The sequence below is a fragment of the Oncorhynchus kisutch genome, linkage group LG25 (assembly GCF_002021735.2).
Source record: "Oncorhynchus kisutch isolate 150728-3 linkage group LG25, Okis_V2, whole genome shotgun sequence".
Lineage (NCBI taxonomy): Eukaryota > Metazoa > Chordata > Actinopteri > Salmoniformes > Salmonidae > Oncorhynchus > Oncorhynchus kisutch.
The window spans coordinates 27,730,277-27,749,050 of record NC_034198.2 but is presented as its reverse complement, the minus strand read 5'-3'; the positions used below and the strand labels follow the sequence as shown (position 1 = coordinate 27,749,050).

General features: G+C 41.2%; 1 long non-coding RNA gene and 1 pseudogene across 2 annotated transcripts in view; one reads left to right on the top strand and one right to left on the bottom strand.

The window, feature by feature from the left end:
* The first annotated feature begins 6,028 nt into the window (after positions 1-6,028).
* LOC109870029 (uncharacterized) lies at positions 6,029-7,030 on the top strand (annotated as a pseudogene).
* A 4,755-nt stretch (positions 7,031-11,785) lies between these two features.
* LOC109870464 (uncharacterized) overlaps positions 11,786-18,774 on the bottom strand; it is a 49,343-nt gene continuing 42,354 nt past the window's right edge. For both annotated transcript variants that reach the window (XR_002252156.2, XR_002252155.2), the window contains 2 exons: positions 15,669-15,767; positions 11,786-12,446 (listed from right to left, as the gene is read on the bottom strand). This is a non-coding gene — a long non-coding RNA (uncharacterized LOC109870464). The remainder of the gene's footprint in view (positions 12,447-15,668; positions 15,768-18,774) is intronic.

Genomic DNA, 18,774 nt, shown 5'->3' with positions numbered 1-18,774 from the left:
ATGTCTGCCATTACTTGCAGAGGTTGGAAATAGTCTGCGAGACAGAGTACATGTAACTTTGTGCCTATATTCAGACATGCATTACACCACCCATTTGACATGCATAACACCACCCATTTGATATGCATAACACCACCCATTTGACATGCATAACACCACCCATTTGACATGCATAACACCACCCATTTGACATGCATAACACCACCCATTTGACATGCATTACACCACCCATTTGATATGCATTACACCCCCCATTTGACATGCATTACACCACCCATTTGACATGCATAACACTACCCATTTGATATGCATAACACCACCCATTTGACATGCATAACACTACCCATTTGATATGCATTATACCACCCATTTGTAATAGCTCTCAGTATGTGTGTGAGTGTTGACATCTATGGGCACATGAGCTGGATAAATTCAATGGCCTGCAATTTTGAGTGTTTCCAGTGTAATTAATGAGTGTTGCCTGTCTTCTTGTTTCCAGTAAGCCCTGCTATGTTCCCTTCTAACAATCCTCCGTCCTCCAGCCAGGCACCTGTGGAAGCTGGCATGCCTATCCCAGACCTACACCCAGTCCTGGGCCCAGACCCCCAGGCCCCCAGGCCCCGGGACACCCAGAGCAGCACACCACCCCCAGACCACCGGCATGCAGTGAAACAACTGGAGCCAGCACTGGAGAGGAGAGAGCAGCCCACTGTTCACAGGTAGTTGAGTCGTGTTGCTTCCTTCTCTTCTGGCCCATCTAACCCTGGTGTCTTTTCTTCTTCCTCAGATTCATAGTATTGTTGCAGAAAATATCTAAATGAATGTTATAGATTTTTTTCCATCATTTTGGGGGAAATCATTTTTTATACATGATTAAATATTGTGATTAAATAGTTAATGTAGAATAAATAAATTAAATGATATATTTCATTGAGTGGGTATAGCTTTCAAAGATATTATTTTATGTAAGGGTAAGATGAAAAAGTTTTCAGGAGGTCAGGTCAGATTAAAATCAGGTAATTCAAAAAGAGCAAAAGCTATGTAACACTACCCAGCTCCCGGCTTTCCTTTCTAATGTGACTTAAAATGCTGCAAGCAAACTTCACAACCAAACCTAAGTGAATAATTCAGTGAAACACCTTAAGTCTCTTTCAAACAAATTCACAAAATCAAAGTGGTACTTACAAATAATTATGCTGGTGTTTTTAAATCAGAATAAGTAGGAAAACAACAATTAACAGAGAACGTTTTTTCCCCCATTTGCCGGTGCGCTCTGATAGGAGGGGAACTATCTGTTTACTTAGTGATTAGGACAATTTTACTGTCGTAGAGCAGTAAATTCAAACCATTCAGCCTGCTAGATTACCCTAGACAACATCAGGCACTCACTCCTTGTGAACACGTATAGACCCTTGTCTAGTTTTTTTTCTCTTCATTTTTCCCTCAAAACTTAAATAAACTTTCGCATATAATTACACAGAATTCTGTATATTTTTGTGTCCATTTCCTTGAAACAAAAAACGATTCTAAGAAGTGAGCATGTTATGGTACACAAACCTATGACACACATAAAGGTGTGGCTCAGATAGAAAGACCTGGAAGGCTGTCTTATTTATTCAAAGAAAATTTGCAAAAGTAAGAGGGTAAAAGAAACCTTATCCACTCTGTCGTTAAATTACTATGTTGGAGAGAGGTTCACAGTTCTGACTTGCCACGTCGTCAAAACATTATCAAATAAATATTATGAGTTTGAAAAGTTCCTCTTATGCAAAAAGTGGTATTGTGGTTATGTCTGACTGTCTCACTCTCCACTCTGAGGTGGAATATTCAATTATGAGCATAATCTAGAGTCCAAAACAGAGGACGGGGTGATTTTACTATGGTGTTGAATGCATTTATCTCTGCAACAGAAAAACCTCTCTTCTACTGTTTTTGCCAGTTAGTCAATGCCTCGAAATGTCAGAGTGACGCTTTGGCTCTATGCCATGAAGGCCCTGAAACACGCTACACAAGAACACATACATGTGTGTGCGTTTGCGAGTGCGTGTGTGCCTTGAGTTCTGGACAGTGTCCCCGTTGCCAGAGAGGGATGTAAGCAATTACCAATTCTCAAAACACTACTTTACCGTAGTTAAACATATTACACGCTTCTCACCGGCACCCTTGTCCATTCCCCTCTCAATTCAGCTTGTGAAATATGGACACTCACATAGCACAAGTTATTTTACTACAATCACAACCTGCCTGCAATTAACCAATCATCATCATCATCATAGTCATCATCATCATCATACACATGCAGCACATGCTGCACAAGAGTGCTGAACACCTAGGCCTAATTAGCACCATACAATGTTAGTTTGTTTTATTTTCATGTCATTTTTCTTTCAAATGTTGTGTTTGAAGCTCACCAAATATGCAGGCAATCATACTGTACATTATGTAGTTGGGAAAGATTTATTTGACATTAATTGGATATGGATGGAATGGGAAAATTAAGCTATGGATACAATTATTGTCTTAAACCTTACGGTAAACAAATATCTGTAGAACCTCTCTGTTAATGTGTGCCTTTACTGAAAAGGTATTACATGGTAGTTCTGGGCCTACAGTTACATATAGTTCTGGGCCTACAGTTACCTATAGTTCTGGGCCTACAGTTACATATAGTTCTTGGCCTACAGTTACCTATAGTTCTGGGCCTACAGTTACCTATAGTTCTGGGCCTACAGTTACCTATAGTTCTGGGCCTACAGTTACCTATAGTTCTGGGCCTACAGTTACCTATAGTTCTGGGCCTACAGTTACCTATAGTTCTGGGCCTACAGTTACCTATAGTTCTGGGCCTACAGTTACCTATAGTTCTGGGCCTACAGCTACCTATTGTTCTGGGCCTATAGTTACCTATAGTTCTGGGCCTACAGCTACCTATAGTTCTGGGCCTACAGTTACCTATAGTTCTAGGCCTACAGCTACCTATAGTTCTGGGCCTATAGTTACCTATAGTTCTGGGCCTACAGTTACCTATAGTTCTGGGCCTATAGTTACCTATAGTTCTGGGCCTACAGTTACCTATAGTTCTGGGCCTATAGTTACCTATAGTTCTGGGCCTACAGTTACCTATAGTTCTGGGCCTATAGTTACCCCCTAGTTCTGGGCCTACAGTTACCTATGGTTCTGGGCCTATAGTTACCTATAGTTCTGGGCCTACAGCTACCTATAGTTCTGGGCCTATAGTTACCTATAGTTCTGGGCATACAGTTACCTATAGTTCTGGGCCTATAGTTACCTATAGTTCTGGGCCTACAGTTACCCCCTAGTTCTGGGCCTATAGTTACATATAGTTCTGGGCCTACAGTTACCTATAGTTCTGGGCCTACAGTTACATATAGTTCTTGGCCTACAGTTACCTATAGTTCTGGGCCTACAGTTACCTATAGTTCTGGGCCTATAGTTACCTATAGTTCTGGGCCTACAGTTACCTATAGTTCTGGGCCTACAGTTACCTATAGTTCTGGGCCTACAGTTACCTATAGTTCTGGGCCTACAGTTACCTATAGTTCTGGGCCTACAGTTACCTATAGTTCTGGGCCTACAGCTACCTATTGTTCTGGGCCTATAGTTACCTATAGTTCTGGGCCTACAGCTACCTATAGTTCTGGGCCTACAGTTACCTATAGTTCTGGGCCTACAGTTACCTATAGTTCTGGGCCTATAGTTACCTATAGTTCTGGGCCTACAGTTACCTATAGTTCTGGGCCTACAGTTACCTATAGTTCTGGGCCTACAGTTACCTATAGTTCTGGGCCTACAGTTACCTATAGTTCTGGGTCTACAGTTACCTATAGTTCTGGGCCTACAGCTACCTATTGTTCTGGGCCTATAGTTACCTATAGTTCTGGGCCTACAGCTACCTATAGTTCTGGGCCTACAGTTACCTATAGTTCTGGGCCTACAGCTACCTATAGTTCTGGGCCTATAGTTACCTATAGTTCTGGGCCTACAGTTACCTATAGTTCTGGGCCTACAGTTACCTATAGTTCTGGGCCTATAGTTACCTATAGTTCTGGGCCTACAGTTACCTATAGTTCTGGGCCTATAGTTACCCCCTAGTTCTGGGCCTACAGTTACCTATAGTTCTGGGCCTATAGTTACCTATAGTTCTGGGCCTACAGCTACCTATAGTTCTGGGCCTATAGTTACCTATAGTTCTGGGCATACAGTTACCTATAGTTATGGGCCTATAGTTACCTATAGTTCTGGGTCTATAGTTACCTATAGTTCTGGGCCTATAGTTACCCCCTAGTTCTGGGCCTACTGTTACCTATAGTTCTGGGCCTATAGTTACCTATAGTTCTGGGCCTACAGTTACCTATAGTTCTAGGCCTACAGTTACCTATAGTTCTGGGCCTATAGTTACCCCCTAGTTCTGGGCCTACAGTTACCTATGGTTCTGGGCCTATAGTTACCTATAGTTCTGGGCCTACAGCTACCTATAGTTCTGGGCCTATAGTTACCTATAGTTCTGGGCATACAGTTACCTATAGTTCTGGGCCTATAGTTACCTATAGTTCTGGGCCTACAGTTACCCCCTAGTTCTGGGCCTATAGTTACATATAGTTCTGGGCCTACAGTTACCTATAGTTCTGGGCCTACAGTTACATATAGTTCTTGGCCTACAGTTACCTATAGTTCTGGGCCTACAGTTACCTATAGTTCTGGGCCTATAGTTACCTATAGTTCTGGGCCTACAGTTACCTATAGTTCTGGGCCTACAGTTACCTATAGTTCTGGGCCTACAGTTACCTATAGTTCTGGGCCTACAGTTACCTATAGTTCTGGGCCTACAGTTACCTATAGTTCTGGGCCTACAGCTACCTATTGTTCTGGGCCTATAGTTACCTATAGTTCTGGGCCTACAGCTACCTATAGTTCTGGGCCTACAGTTACCTATAGTTCTGGGCCTACAGTTACCTATAGTTCTGGGCCTATAGTTACCTATAGTTCTGGGCCTACAGTTACCTATAGTTCTGGGCCTACAGTTACCTATAGTTCTGGGCCTACAGTTACCTATAGTTCTGGGCCTACAGTTACCTATAGTTCTGGGTCTACAGTTACCTATAGTTCTGGGCCTACAGCTACCTATTGTTCTGGGCCTATAGTTACCTATAGTTCTGGGCCTACAGCTACCTATAGTTCTGGGCCTACAGTTACCTATAGTTCTGGGCCTACAGCTACCTATAGTTCTGGGCCTATAGTTACCTATAGTTCTGGGCCTACAGTTACCTATAGTTCTGGGCCTACAGTTACCTATAGTTCTGGGCCTATAGTTACCTATAGTTCTGGGCCTACAGTTACCTATAGTTCTGGGCCTATAGTTACCCCCTAGTTCTGGGCCTACAGTTACCTATAGTTCTGGGCCTATAGTTACCTATAGTTCTGGGCCTACAGCTACCTATAGTTCTGGGCCTATAGTTACCTATAGTTCTGGGCATACAGTTACCTATAGTTATGGGCCTATAGTTACCTATAGTTCTGGGTCTATAGTTACCTATAGTTCTGGGCCTATAGTTACCAATAGTTCTGGCCCTACAGCTACCTATAGTTCTGGGCCTAAAGTTACCTATAGTTCTGGGCCTATAGTTACCTATAGTTCTGGGCCTACAGTTACCTATAGTTCTGGGCTTACAGTTACCTATAGTACTGGGCCTACTGTTACCTATAGTTCTGGGCCTATAGTTACCTATAGTTCTGGGCCTACAGTTACCTATAGTTCTAGGCCTACAGTTACCTATAGTTCTGGGTCTATAGTTACCTATAGTTCTGGGCCTATAGTTACCAATAGTTCTGGCCCTACAGCTACCTATAGTTCTGGGCCTAAAGTTACCTATAGTTCTGGGCCTACAGTTACCTATAGTTCTAGGCCTACAGTTACCTATAGTTCTGGGCCTACAGCTACTTATGGTTCTGAGCCTAAAAAAGTTAGTGTTAGTCAAGGGTGTCCTCAGACTGTGCTCTGTGGAAAGGGATGTTAGACAGTGGTGAGCAATAATAACCTTATTTGTGCCAAACAGCCTCTCTCTCTCTGTCCAAACAATATAAAAAAAGATCAGAGACTGAACAGATAGAAAAAGAGAAGATAGAACACAGGAAACAGGCAAAGCAGTGGAAGAACTCCAGATCTTCAATTTATGGACAAGAAGTCCCATCAGGGTCTCATGCCATTGGATAAAGCATTCTGCTTGTCAATGAGCTATTGCAGTCATTGAATAAACTGACCTTCACTGGATAAAATGAAACTAAACTGAATAGAAACAGAAATTGAAATAAATTCCTCAAATCATTTCCCTTGGAAAAACAAAACAACCATAACATCATCTGCAAGTGTCTCTACTACTGAGGTTGGTCTTTGCTCTGTTTGGGATTTTGTGCGGTTTGGATTTTGGGTTCATGGGGTTGGTTGAGTAACAAATGCATCCTTTATGAGAAGACAATCAGTATTGGACATCTATTAAAATGGCCTATTCTTACCACAACTTCAGTGCCGCTTGCTGGGATGTATGTGACCTCAAACTGAACCTGTCCATCGTCCTGTCTCACTACCAAACCCTCTAGAAGTGGATCCATGCTGCAGGCTGGCGCTCTCTCTCCATTCCATGCCCTCGACAGCCTTTACAAAGGGGGCTGTCTGCCCAGGATTCTCCCTGGGACCTTCAAGGGGCTCTCCCATGTCAGGACCTTCTACCTGTCCTGTGAGTCCAATAATTGTTACAATTCATCCCTTTCATCCAACACATTCAGTGACCTGACTAATCTGGAGACATTGTCCATTGAGAACTACAGGCTTTCTGTGATGGCACCGGATGCTTTGGGAGGGATCCCTCTTTTGAAGGAACTCACAGTCTACCAATGTACACAGGAGATGTCTGATTTACTATGTAGGATAGTCAATATCAGGGGGGGAGATTTTTTAAATATTTTTGTTATTATCATTTTTTTGTTGGATAAACAGTCCAAACAGCCTACCTGACTGCTCGGAGGCATCCGCATGGTCATAAAGCACACCGCTGCCTCGTTTTGTATCACATTCCAGTGATAAAACTGGGGGGGACAAAAATGCTATTTAAAAATGTGGGGGGGGACATGCCCTCCCCATCCCCAGTGAACGTTGTGCTCCTGGTCATTAACAAGCCTTTCACTCAGAGGAAATAGTCATTTTGAGACACCAGAGCTGTTCTTGAATTTCCTTATTTCTATCGTCTGCAAGAAGTAGACTTTGTCATGAGCGTGTCATATAGTAAAAGGTGCATTCAGATACTTTGAAAACATCACAGCTCTGATTTTGCCTGACATTGATGACTGACAGACACAGCTTCTGCAGTCGGGGATCAGTAGATTGCGTTCTTTTGATTTCGATGAGAAAAGCTTTTCCTTTGGTTCTGTTTGTGCGACAGTACACAAACTCTCAATAACAAAACTTGATTTAAGGAACCATAAACTTGGCAACTACTCACTGTCTGCAGGGAGAACTGTCAGGGGATAAAGGAGCTCACCATTTTTGCTAGAGATAGTGACAGCATCATGTAGGGCTACAGTAGATCCATTATTTGAAGAATCTCACTGATGTTACGTATCTATCAAACGTATCCCTCACTTCACTTTACTTTGTGACACTCAGAGCAGTCCTGTCCCATGGCTGAAGAGATTGTCCTTGCATGTCTCATCCCAAACATCACCTCAGAGCATTTCAGTTGCTTGAGAAATCTGGAGTGGCTAGACTTAGGAAACAATGGCTTAACCACTATTGTAGACTTAACATTTAAGGGACTGTTTCTTAGACCTAACATTAAACATGATCTCTTACATTACAGACAATAGTTTCCTTGGCCTGGACAGCTTGGAGACCCTAATGTTACAAGAGAACCCTCTTGTACATATCACCACATCTGCATTCATCCACCTCACTTCGCTGAAGAGCGTACATTTATGAGACTTTCTCCCTCCTCCCAGTGAGGTCGAGACCAGCGTGATTTGACATTTATATTTGGTGCCTTCCCTCAAGGGCTGACCCATTTGAACATTTCCTCCATTAGATACCCCCTTACCATCATCATTGGCAGCGACAGCAACCTAAAACCAGGCCTCGCCCTTCATACTCAAACTATATCCTTCCAGGACTGCTGGAGGCCATTCTTCCAGTCTGTCGTCAGCCTCACGGCCAAAATGGATCAACTTCTATGTGAGCATCACATTTAAAAGTTTTATTTAACTAGGCAAGTCAGTTAAGAACAAATTCTTATTTTCAATGACAGCCTAGGAACAGTGGGTTAACTGCATGTTCAGGGGCAGAATGCCAGATTTGTACCTTGTCAGCACAGGGATTTGAACTCGCAACCTTCTGGTGACTAGTCCAACACTGTAACCACTAGGCTACCCTGCCACCCCATTGCTGGAAGGTACCTCACCTCCCTGGAGTACTTTGACTTCCAGTCACATGTCTCAGCAGAGTCTGTGGACATGTCTGACCTGAACATGCTTGTGCAGCTGAGGTTTCTGAAGCTGAAGGGAGTGGACTTCATTATGCAACCAGGGCTGGCCACCATGTTCCACAACCTGACCTGTCTGGATAATCTGATCTCCTGCAGAATCCTAACTCTGGAGGAGGAGCTGAGCAGAGACCTTCACTCCCTCAGGCAGCTAATGGTGGAATCTCTAGAAGAGTTCAGTGTGATAGAGAGCTGAGCCCCTGCAGCCTGGGGTCCCAGCTATTCTACCTTCACTGCAGCTGTGACAACTCATGGCTGGTCCCCTGGGTCCAAGGACAGAGACATGTCTAGGTCACCTTATATCAGATACTCAGAGGCTGAACATGGGCTATGTCCTGACCCTGGGCACCTCCCTGGGCCTGTTCCTCTTCATGCTAGTGGTCCTGCTCCATCCGCTGGCCAGGGACTACCTGCTGACCCTCGGCCACATCATGATTTTTGCTCCGAGGCAAGATTCCTCATCTGCTGAAAGTCATTCATTAATTCATTTAATTTTATTAGGTATTCTGATATAGGTTATGAATAAAGAAACACAACCACAGACACACAAATGTGTAAAATAAACTATTTCTCACAGGCTAATTTGCATATTAGTAAAGAGGTCAAATTTGATTTAAATACCTACATTAGTAAAATATACAAGAGATTATCGGCCCAAATTATACCTCTACCTCTTGTGAATATCTAAAAAGTTGAATATGGACCTGGAGTCAACAACCCATAATATGCATGAATTTGTTTGGTTAGTTACAGCTTATCATTGGCATCATTGAGTGCAAAATAATGAGATTGGTAGTTCAAAATGGTAATCTCCTGTTGCCACAGGGTGGGAGAGAAGGCCAACTAGACGTGTGGCACAGGAGCACAGCTTGAACCTTGGCATGTCGTACTGTATAACGCCTCCATTATTTACCATGTAGAGGGGAATCCGCCACATGCTTGGAATGCCTGCCCCAGGAAGGACAGGAAGCAGCTTCCTCAGCAGAGTGGCTGTCCATCTATATGAATCCCACTATGGATTCCATCCCACTGCTGCCGCCAATGGACAGGGTCAAATTATTCTTTACCGTAACACAGGGGAATGTGTGTATTGCTGGCCATGGTGGCAGAAGCCCCTACAGCCCAGCGGTCTGCCAACTGACACTAGGATAGAATGGATACATGCGAGAGGAAGGCTCAGTGTGCCTTTCAGAGGTGCACATTTGACTTGGGACATGTCGTCCCCCCTCCCCCACACACATTCCGAAATTGTATTTTTGTCCCCCACCAGTTTTATCATTGGAATGTGATGCAAAACGAGGCAACGGTGTGCTTTAGGACCATGAGGACGCCTCCGAGTGGATGGGTAGGGGAAGTCTGTTTGGAATGTTCATCTGACTGGATTTTAAAAAATAAAATAAAAATATCCCCCCCACTTCTAAATCCAAAGTTGCACCCCTGGTGTCTTTTATGATGACTTGAGTGAGCACTGAGCAGGAGGCCTGATTAACCAAAGCAGAGAGGCAGGCAGAGTGGGTAATTACCTTGAAGAGAAGCTGAGGGCTTCATTACAATATCACAACAAACAATTATTCTCCTCTGGGGTAACCCTGAGAGACATGGCACACACCAATCAAACCTAATGACCAACACTGAGACAGTCAGGAACATGTACTGCTAAACATATTCACACTATTAGAAACCTTAGCATTGACATACAGTAGGGACACATTTAGGCCAGTATATCATGCTCACAAGTCACAACCACTTTAAAGATCAGTACTTGACCTGCTACAGTAATTCCCATCTCGTTCCAGAATATTAATAATTATTAGTAGTAGTAGTAGTAAATAATAATTATTACTATAATTATTATATGCAAGATAATGCTAATAATTATTATTATTATTGTGGGAAAGATAATAATAATAACAATAATAATGTAATTAATGTCATTATACTCTAATTATAAAATTGTTATGGTTGTGTAATTGTTGCTGTCATATTCAGATGTTTCTGCTTCTCTGGGAAGACATGACGTTGAATGTTATAACTCATTAAAACTGTGAATTTTATTATCGTGATAAAAATACATTGTTCAACATGTTTAGATCAACATATACATGCATCCTTCTTCCTTCGTTTCGAATTAATATCACACTTTTTTCCCATTTAAAAGGTTAATGTAAACATTTAGCAAAATAAAGTATTTAAAAACATTTTTTTATCCATTATACCCTGATGTATTACTGACGTTTGTTTTTTATTAAATTGGTAGCCGAATTGTTCTAAGTGAATATAATTCAAGTGCACAACTTCGTTTGAAATAATTGCATATTTTATTGTGCGCTAGATCAGTTTACCGTCGCATCTATGGTTATACAATATATTTTGAAATTTAATTTATGTAAACTTCAGTGTCATATTCAATATAGCAAAAACATCGAGATTTCATGACACCGGGATGTGAAATATGTCGTTAGCAGGGTTTAAAGGATGATGGTTAAGAAGGCATATAGCAGTGAATGAATAGTCACCGCAAAGGCTCTGTCTCATACACCTTGTGCACTATCTGGACTTGAACACTTCATTCACGAATTCGTTTAACAGTGACAGCCAGATAATTCATTTTAGGGCCACGGGTAACTCAGGTAGACCCATGCAAGAGAAACTGTATGATGACTGTAATGGCCAAAATATTGTTTTTCTTCAGTTGGTGATCTGTGTAGAAATGTGTTTATCAAAAATACATTTCTTATCACATATATAACTCTATTTTTACATTAGCTAAGAGCTATGATATAAAAAGAGTAGCCATTGATTTGTAATAATGAAACCTTGTGTTCATATCAAAATATGCTACATCATTTTCTAAAAATAATTATCTGTTGATACTATAAAAAATATTGTTGCATTGATTAACTTTACAACCTCTGGGAAAAAGTATGATTCTCAAACACCATGACTTCAGCTACCGACAACCAAACCCTGTTACACATTACTGTCATTATGCAGACACTCGCCAGAACAGTTGTCAACCATTATGATTAATGAGACTCACACTCGGAGAATTGTTTTAACATTGCATTTTATTATTAATGCATTATCAAAGACAGAGAATTCAATTTCTCTCTGCCCCTGGCACACACACACACACACACACACACACACACACACACACACACACACACACACACACACACACACACACACACACACACACACACACACACACACACACACACACACACACACACACACACACACACACACACACACACACACACACACACACACACACACAAAGAAAGAAAGAGAATTGGCATTCATCTCTCTGTATGATGGAATCAAATGGATTCATAGAGGGCTGACCAGAGGTCCATTTTATGACTCTTTTCACAATAAGGCCACGTTTCAATTGTTTCACTAACAGTTTTTAAAACACTACACACACTAGTGATTTAAACTATCAACATAAGTATATTTGTCTCTTTCTCTCTCTCTCTCTCTTCCACCTTTTCTGTATCATCTGTAGTGAATTAAGTGTTGGGTTTCAAGGCTAAGGTTGCCTGGACAAATCCTCCCATTTCTTTTTCTGTCTGTCTCTGTCTCTGTCTCTGTCTCTGTCTCTGTCTCTGTCTCTGTCTCTGTCTCTGTCTCTGTCTCTGTCTCTGTCTCTGTCTCTGTCTCTCTCTCTCTCTCTCTCTCTCTCTCTCTCTCTCTCATCAAGAGGCACATGCTGGTGGAGTCAGTGAATCCTCGTTAGGGGTAATCCAGCGAAGACAAGGCCACATCGGTTTTAATTAGTCCGAGGCGGCTGGATGAGGGGAACAGGACCGGGCCAGGGGGGTTCAGGAGGGCTATCGGAGGGGTCCGTGGGGGTGCAGCACAGAACAGGACCTTAATTCAATTTGAGAATGTCTATTTTGACAGAAGCAAAGAGTTACAAGGGGTGGCAGGAGAACCTACTGTAAGGGTCCCAGATTAGGAACAGAGCACCACATTGTATCGGGCTCAGATTAGGAACACCCCTCTCCTCACGAAAGAACAATACCTCAGCTCAGTTAGTAGATTAGATACAAATCATTACTGTAAAGGCATTGTGGTGTCAATTAAGTGTTTCCAGATATGCCATAGAAAATACAGTATTTGGGCTAATATTGGAGGGCTAATATCAATAACATGAAGTCAATCTCTCCTGGCTCAAAGTAGAGGATAGATTGACTTCATCACTTGTTTTTGTGAGAGGAATTCACATATTGAAAGCACCAAACGGTCCGTTCAAACAGCTAACACACTGCTCAGACACCCATACATACCCCACAAGACATGCCACCAGGGGTCTCTTCACAGTCCCCAAGTCCATAAAAAAACTCTGGGAAACGCACGGTAAAATCAGATTTACAAAACGGATAAAACAATACCTCACGGCACAACGCGGACTGTGAAGAGACACACACAAACACACGCATACACACACTCTAACACACACACTAGACACACACACATTGTAATATTGTATTATTGTAGTATTGTATATTTTATATTGTAAATGTGTAATATTCAAGTAAAGATGTAATAATGTATTGTATGATTTATAGTTATATTTATGATGTAGGCGGTTGTTTTGTTTAGATGCAACAGTTTGTATTCATATTTGGACCCCAGGAAGAGTAGCTGCTGCCTTGGCTGTAGCTAACACGGGATCCTAATAAATACTAAATATTGTCTTATTTCTTGGAAAGCATTGTAGCAATATCCCATTGTAGTTCAGTTAGAGTTTTGCCCTTGGGGCCGATTCTAATTCACAAGAAGGGGGTCCATTGTCTGCTGAAATCCATTATACGTGAGAAAACGTATCCTATTTAAGTACTTTAATATATTAAAAAAATATAACATTCTGAGAATGTGGACAATTAATCCAATATCAGCTCATAACATGTATTTAAAATGCATAATACAATCAAGTGGTTTAAACTATTTCAGAATTACAGCAAACAACTGCCAAATGGAAACACCACTGCAATCCCTTATTGCGCATTGTTGAACAATGGTAATACAAAATATCAAAATCAATAAACCTAGAGATGAATTTAGTGTGTAGTTTAATTACAGATAAAAGCCTATGGTGAGTCTGAGCGAGTAGTGAGGTTCTCCACAGAGACCCAAGGCAATATGTTGTATATTTGCATACAGCTGGTGGAGAGTGAGTGAGTAATAATTGTGCATATTAAATAACCCCCTAGGTGTGCTGTATGCATCCACCCTCAGCGTTACTGTGTACTATGGGGAAAAACACTACACACAACCCCCACAACACAAGGAGAACCACCAGCAATAGAAAGTTGTTTTTATATTTTTGTTTTAATCCTATCCCAAACCTTACCTTAACCTTTCTGAGTTAATGCCTAACCTTAAGAATTCGAAGATAATGCCAAAAACTTAATTGGAACGACTTCTAAATTTGACATTTGAAAATCATTAACATTTCATTCTGACGTGAGACTGTGAGAGCTTGTAGCTCAGAGGCATGGTTGTATAGATGCTAGCCTATCTTTTTCAGATAAATTACCATTTGATCTGCTGGTTTCCTGCCATTGATCAAACCCCATACGACCACTCAGCTGATAGACCGGGAGAAACCTGATCAGCAGAGAGTGGCGGAATGAAAGAATGAAAGGAAGGAGAAGAGTCACCACTGCACCTCCTTCCCCCTTCTCTTTCCATGTGTGCTTATCTTTAAGCCTCATCAGGTGTAGACGAAGCTAAAATGCATCTATGTTTCATGATCATCTTTAAAGGAACTCTTCTAAATGTCTATCTCCCTTCTTCCTGCCATCTCACTACCCTGGGTGCTAATTTTCAAAAATCTATATTTTTCTCTTCTCCAGTCCCTCTCCAGCATGTTTCCCTTTCTCTCTATCTGGCTCTAGCTTTATTCCTCTATGTTTCTGTGTCAAATGGAGGATGTCAGGTCTACCACCAAAACTGAGTGTCAGTCATATACCGGAGACTGTTTACACTTACACCCTCAGTGCCATAACATGCCCCCCCCCCCCCCCCCCCCCCCCCCAGATGGGTCTGAGTGACAGTCACTCCACTGCCCTAGCCTGGCGGGAGGGCACAACCTGACCCATCTGGTTCTAATCGCCCCAAAACACAGATAGGCAATCCGCTCGCTAGGTCTTGTCCTTGCCAAGAAACCTGCTAAATCGCAGCTTTCTCTGTCCATATCCACTGAGGTGGCAGGCCAATTTCTGTGAAATTAGAAGATACATAAAAACAGTCTCTTACATTGTTCAAGAGACGTAATATGACAGATTTGCTTTCTGTCTGGACTATCGTGAGGCAATTTTACTTTGAAAGAAGAAATCATTAGGCGTGTTTGTAAAATATCTCAATCACACCATAGAAGCCAACATTGCAACTCTGAAAGTAAAATATTTTTTTAAGTATTGCCCTGCATAGCCACAGATTTCAAATGTATCACGGCTCACGTAAAATCATCCCACTAAGCCATTTAGTCAATGTAACAAACGTACAGCTTTTCCTTTGCGGTTTTCGATTACATAGCCTACATTGCATATTCATGTTCAACTGTTTCTGTACATGTTTACTTCTGTGGAAGGGAAAGTATTCCCTGTAATATAACCTAAATAGCCTAGAACTATTGTATATTGTGAAACAGATTCTGATTGGCCTCTTAGCATGTTTTACTGTTATGAACTATCAGATACAACCTCATGCTTATAGATCTGCTTTAGGCTAACTTTAAAGGTCCAGTTCAAATGGTTAGTTCATCAACCATACGATAAAGTCGTATGGTTGATTCATTCAGCTAAAAAAAACTATTGAATGTTTACTTGTGTCAAATGTATGTAAATACAGAGACAAAAGATACCCTGACAAACCAAGCAAGACTGATCATCAACAATTGGTCTAAGTGACATATCTAATGACAATACATTCCAAACCCATTCCTAATCTTTACATCACTGTTTTGTTTTTTATAGTAAGTTGAATGCACCTGGTAAAACCAAACTTTTTTCACTTCCAAGCCATGAGTAAAACAGTGGAGGAAGAGGGCGAGAGACTGAGGTGTTCCATGCAGGAAGCTGGATCAGTGCAGAGAACAATACATACCTGGCTGAAGCTGGAGATTGGGGGTGGGGTTAGCTGAAGGTGTGATGTTAAGAGTAGGCCTCACCTCTTATGCCCAAGGTGGCCTCTCTCTGCTGCCAGCTGCCATGGAAACAGAGAACATACAAGTCAAGTGAGTGCCATGTCACATTGAAATAAAGAGACCCTAATATCTGACATAATATTAGCAATTTTTATTGTTCCACAACACAAAAAAGTCATCAGTAGCCTAATCCTATTTCCTGCAGCATCATATCAATTGGTGTAGGCCTATATTTACTGTAACCTAGACCTATGCCCATCTAAAAACCTAGGAGTTTATGCCTTTAGCAGACCAATGTAGGCAAATGGGTTAATGAGCTAGGCTACATTGCTTTGCCTTTTTTATGCAGTGAGTGACCAAATTCTCTCTATTTTATATATATGCCTGCATGGAAACAGGCCTATTGTCTAGTCTGTCAAATCATTCGAATGACATGATTGGAATAATATAAAGACTGAAGTAGATATATATCAGGCTACAACATTATTTACCCAAGTAGCAAGGTTTCTATCCAATTGGGGACAGATTTTCATGCGAATATTCTAGAATCAGCATAAAAACAGAATGCGCATTTTTCCAACAGATATGTGTTTCCGTCAAATATTTATTTTGAGGGAAAAAAAACACTGCGTTATGACGTAGTGCACACAAAATGTACTTTTTCGCTTAAATTTTCATGTACCGAATAAAAATCTGAAGTTTCCATTGCAATAGCTTATCTCAAAAACTGTTGCGTCAAGTAGAAAATGTGCCTACTCTGGTCTTGGAATGTGCGCTCTAGCCAACAGCTGGCAGATACATTACCGGTAGTCTGTTAGGCTGTGCCGGTAGGCTAGTCTACATGATGAGATTAATATGGATATTGAGCGAGAATATTTGTCTTTGTCAAATGGCAGTCAAGCATCAATCATCATGTCACTAGAATAAGATCCTCTATATTTATTGGAAAGGGGCATCACGATAACCATCGAGCACATTCACCATATTGTGAAGTTCATCATTATTTATTTAATATGTAGCCTAATAAACTGCCTTGTTTCCCAAGTTCTAGTGGGAGGACTACACACCATATCATCGCATGACTCCAAATTGTCTTCGATATGATGGTTATTATATCAATATTTTCGCATAAAGGAGTTTCCACCGCCATTTCTCGCATAATACATTTTACGACACAAAAACATCGCACTATGTCAAATGAACAATTATCTGTTGGCATTTATAAAATTGTACCGAAACTTCCTGTTTGACTTTACTCTCATAAAAACTCTAGATGTGGTTTGTGATGGGCAAAAAAGAAAATCTCTGTAGAATATTTGAAATGCATAGCCTGATTGTCCACCAGGGCAGGCGGGAAGTCGTGTCTACTCACCTCGCCTTTGAATTAACTCATGGCTCTAGCCAGCCAGTATCGAGGTCGACGCTGCAACTTGAAAGAACGGTACAAAAGGATGAAAACATATCAATGTTGGATGACACATGACAAGACAGGACTGATGGAAACAGAACATTTGTCAGTAAACTTCCCAAATGTTGACAAAACAAAGGTGGGATATTTAAGGATGAGAGAAATGGCGATGGAAACGCCATTATGCGAAAATATTGATAGGCTATAATAACCATCACATCGAAATAGACTTGGAGTTACGCGAATATATTATGTTGTCCTCCCACTAAGACTCGGGAAAACATGCAGTTTATTAGGCTAGATTAAATAAATTATGATAAACTTCACAGGGTGATGAAAGTGCATTGTGATGAGCTTGATGCTCCTTTCCAATAAATATCGAGGGTCTTATTGTGGTGACATGATGAGCGATGTTTGGCTGCCGTTTGACATCTCGCTCATTTAGGTAGCCTAACCACACCGTATCTGCGAGCTGTTGGCTATAGACCGCGCATACCAAGACCCCTGATTCTCTACAGCAAGATTTGTTCTTATAAAACCATTAGTAGAGTTCAAAATGCGACTGAAACCCATTTAAATTTAACTGCAAATGTTATTTGTATGTGCCCTACGTCATCACGCACAGACTGTTATCCGCAACAAGTCAATTTAATTTAAACACATCTAGTTGAAACACATCTCTAGTGGGAAAAGATTTTAGAATATTCACATGAAAATCTCTCGGCAATTGGATGGAAGCCTAACTACTGTCTATCACTTTGAAGGGAGAAAAAATATTATGATGAGGCTAAATTAAGCATGAAAATCCACGCATTGTGGTATGCACGTGGTCCCAAAAATAGGCATAATGTGGTCTGAAGCATAGGCTACAGGTTGTGTTCTTGAGTGTCTGGTCGATTTAAAATAGCCTTTCTACTGTGTCAAATAAATTAAACTTGAAACAGACTCATCTTTATCTAAGGCCAATGTAGTTTTACGAATAGAACTATGAATGTAGGTTATACTGTACATTTCTTTTGAGTGAGAGTCAACGGACAGACTATGGACTGAGCATGCATGGACTAGAAGCTGCTGCACAGGTAGTCATGCACATTATTCAAGAAGGTGTAGTTAAAATGTTTGTTCCCAGTTTTTGGCCATTTGATGCACTGTCTTAGTAGGCTACCACAGTAGATTGCAGCATGCATTGCAATGGTTACAAATAATGAATGCCATTGTCTTTCCTCTCTCCATATGGTGGATTTCTTTGTGACAAGTTGACATTTATAAAGGGTAATCCCTTATTTTAGTCTTTCAGTATTTAATTCCTCGTTCTTTCTCTCATGGAGTTTCATCCCCTGTCTCCTTCTGAGTTGAGGAATAGGCTACAGACAGAAAGCTTTTTGCAGGGTTTAGATGTCTTGAAAAACAACTCAATGTAGACAGAGTACCCAATAAAGTGGCAGTAGATAAGCCAGTGGTGGGCGTGAGTTGGGCTCTTCTGCCTGTGAAGACACTGAATCCTGGCTTGGCCGAGATGAGGATGAGCTGCACTTCACCAAAGCTCTCTGTTCCTAAAATAAACATCTGCTCTGCTGATAAATTATGTGTGTGTGTGTGTGTGTGTGTGTGTGTGTGTGTGTGTGTGTGTGTGTGTGTGTGTGTGTGTGTGTGTGTGT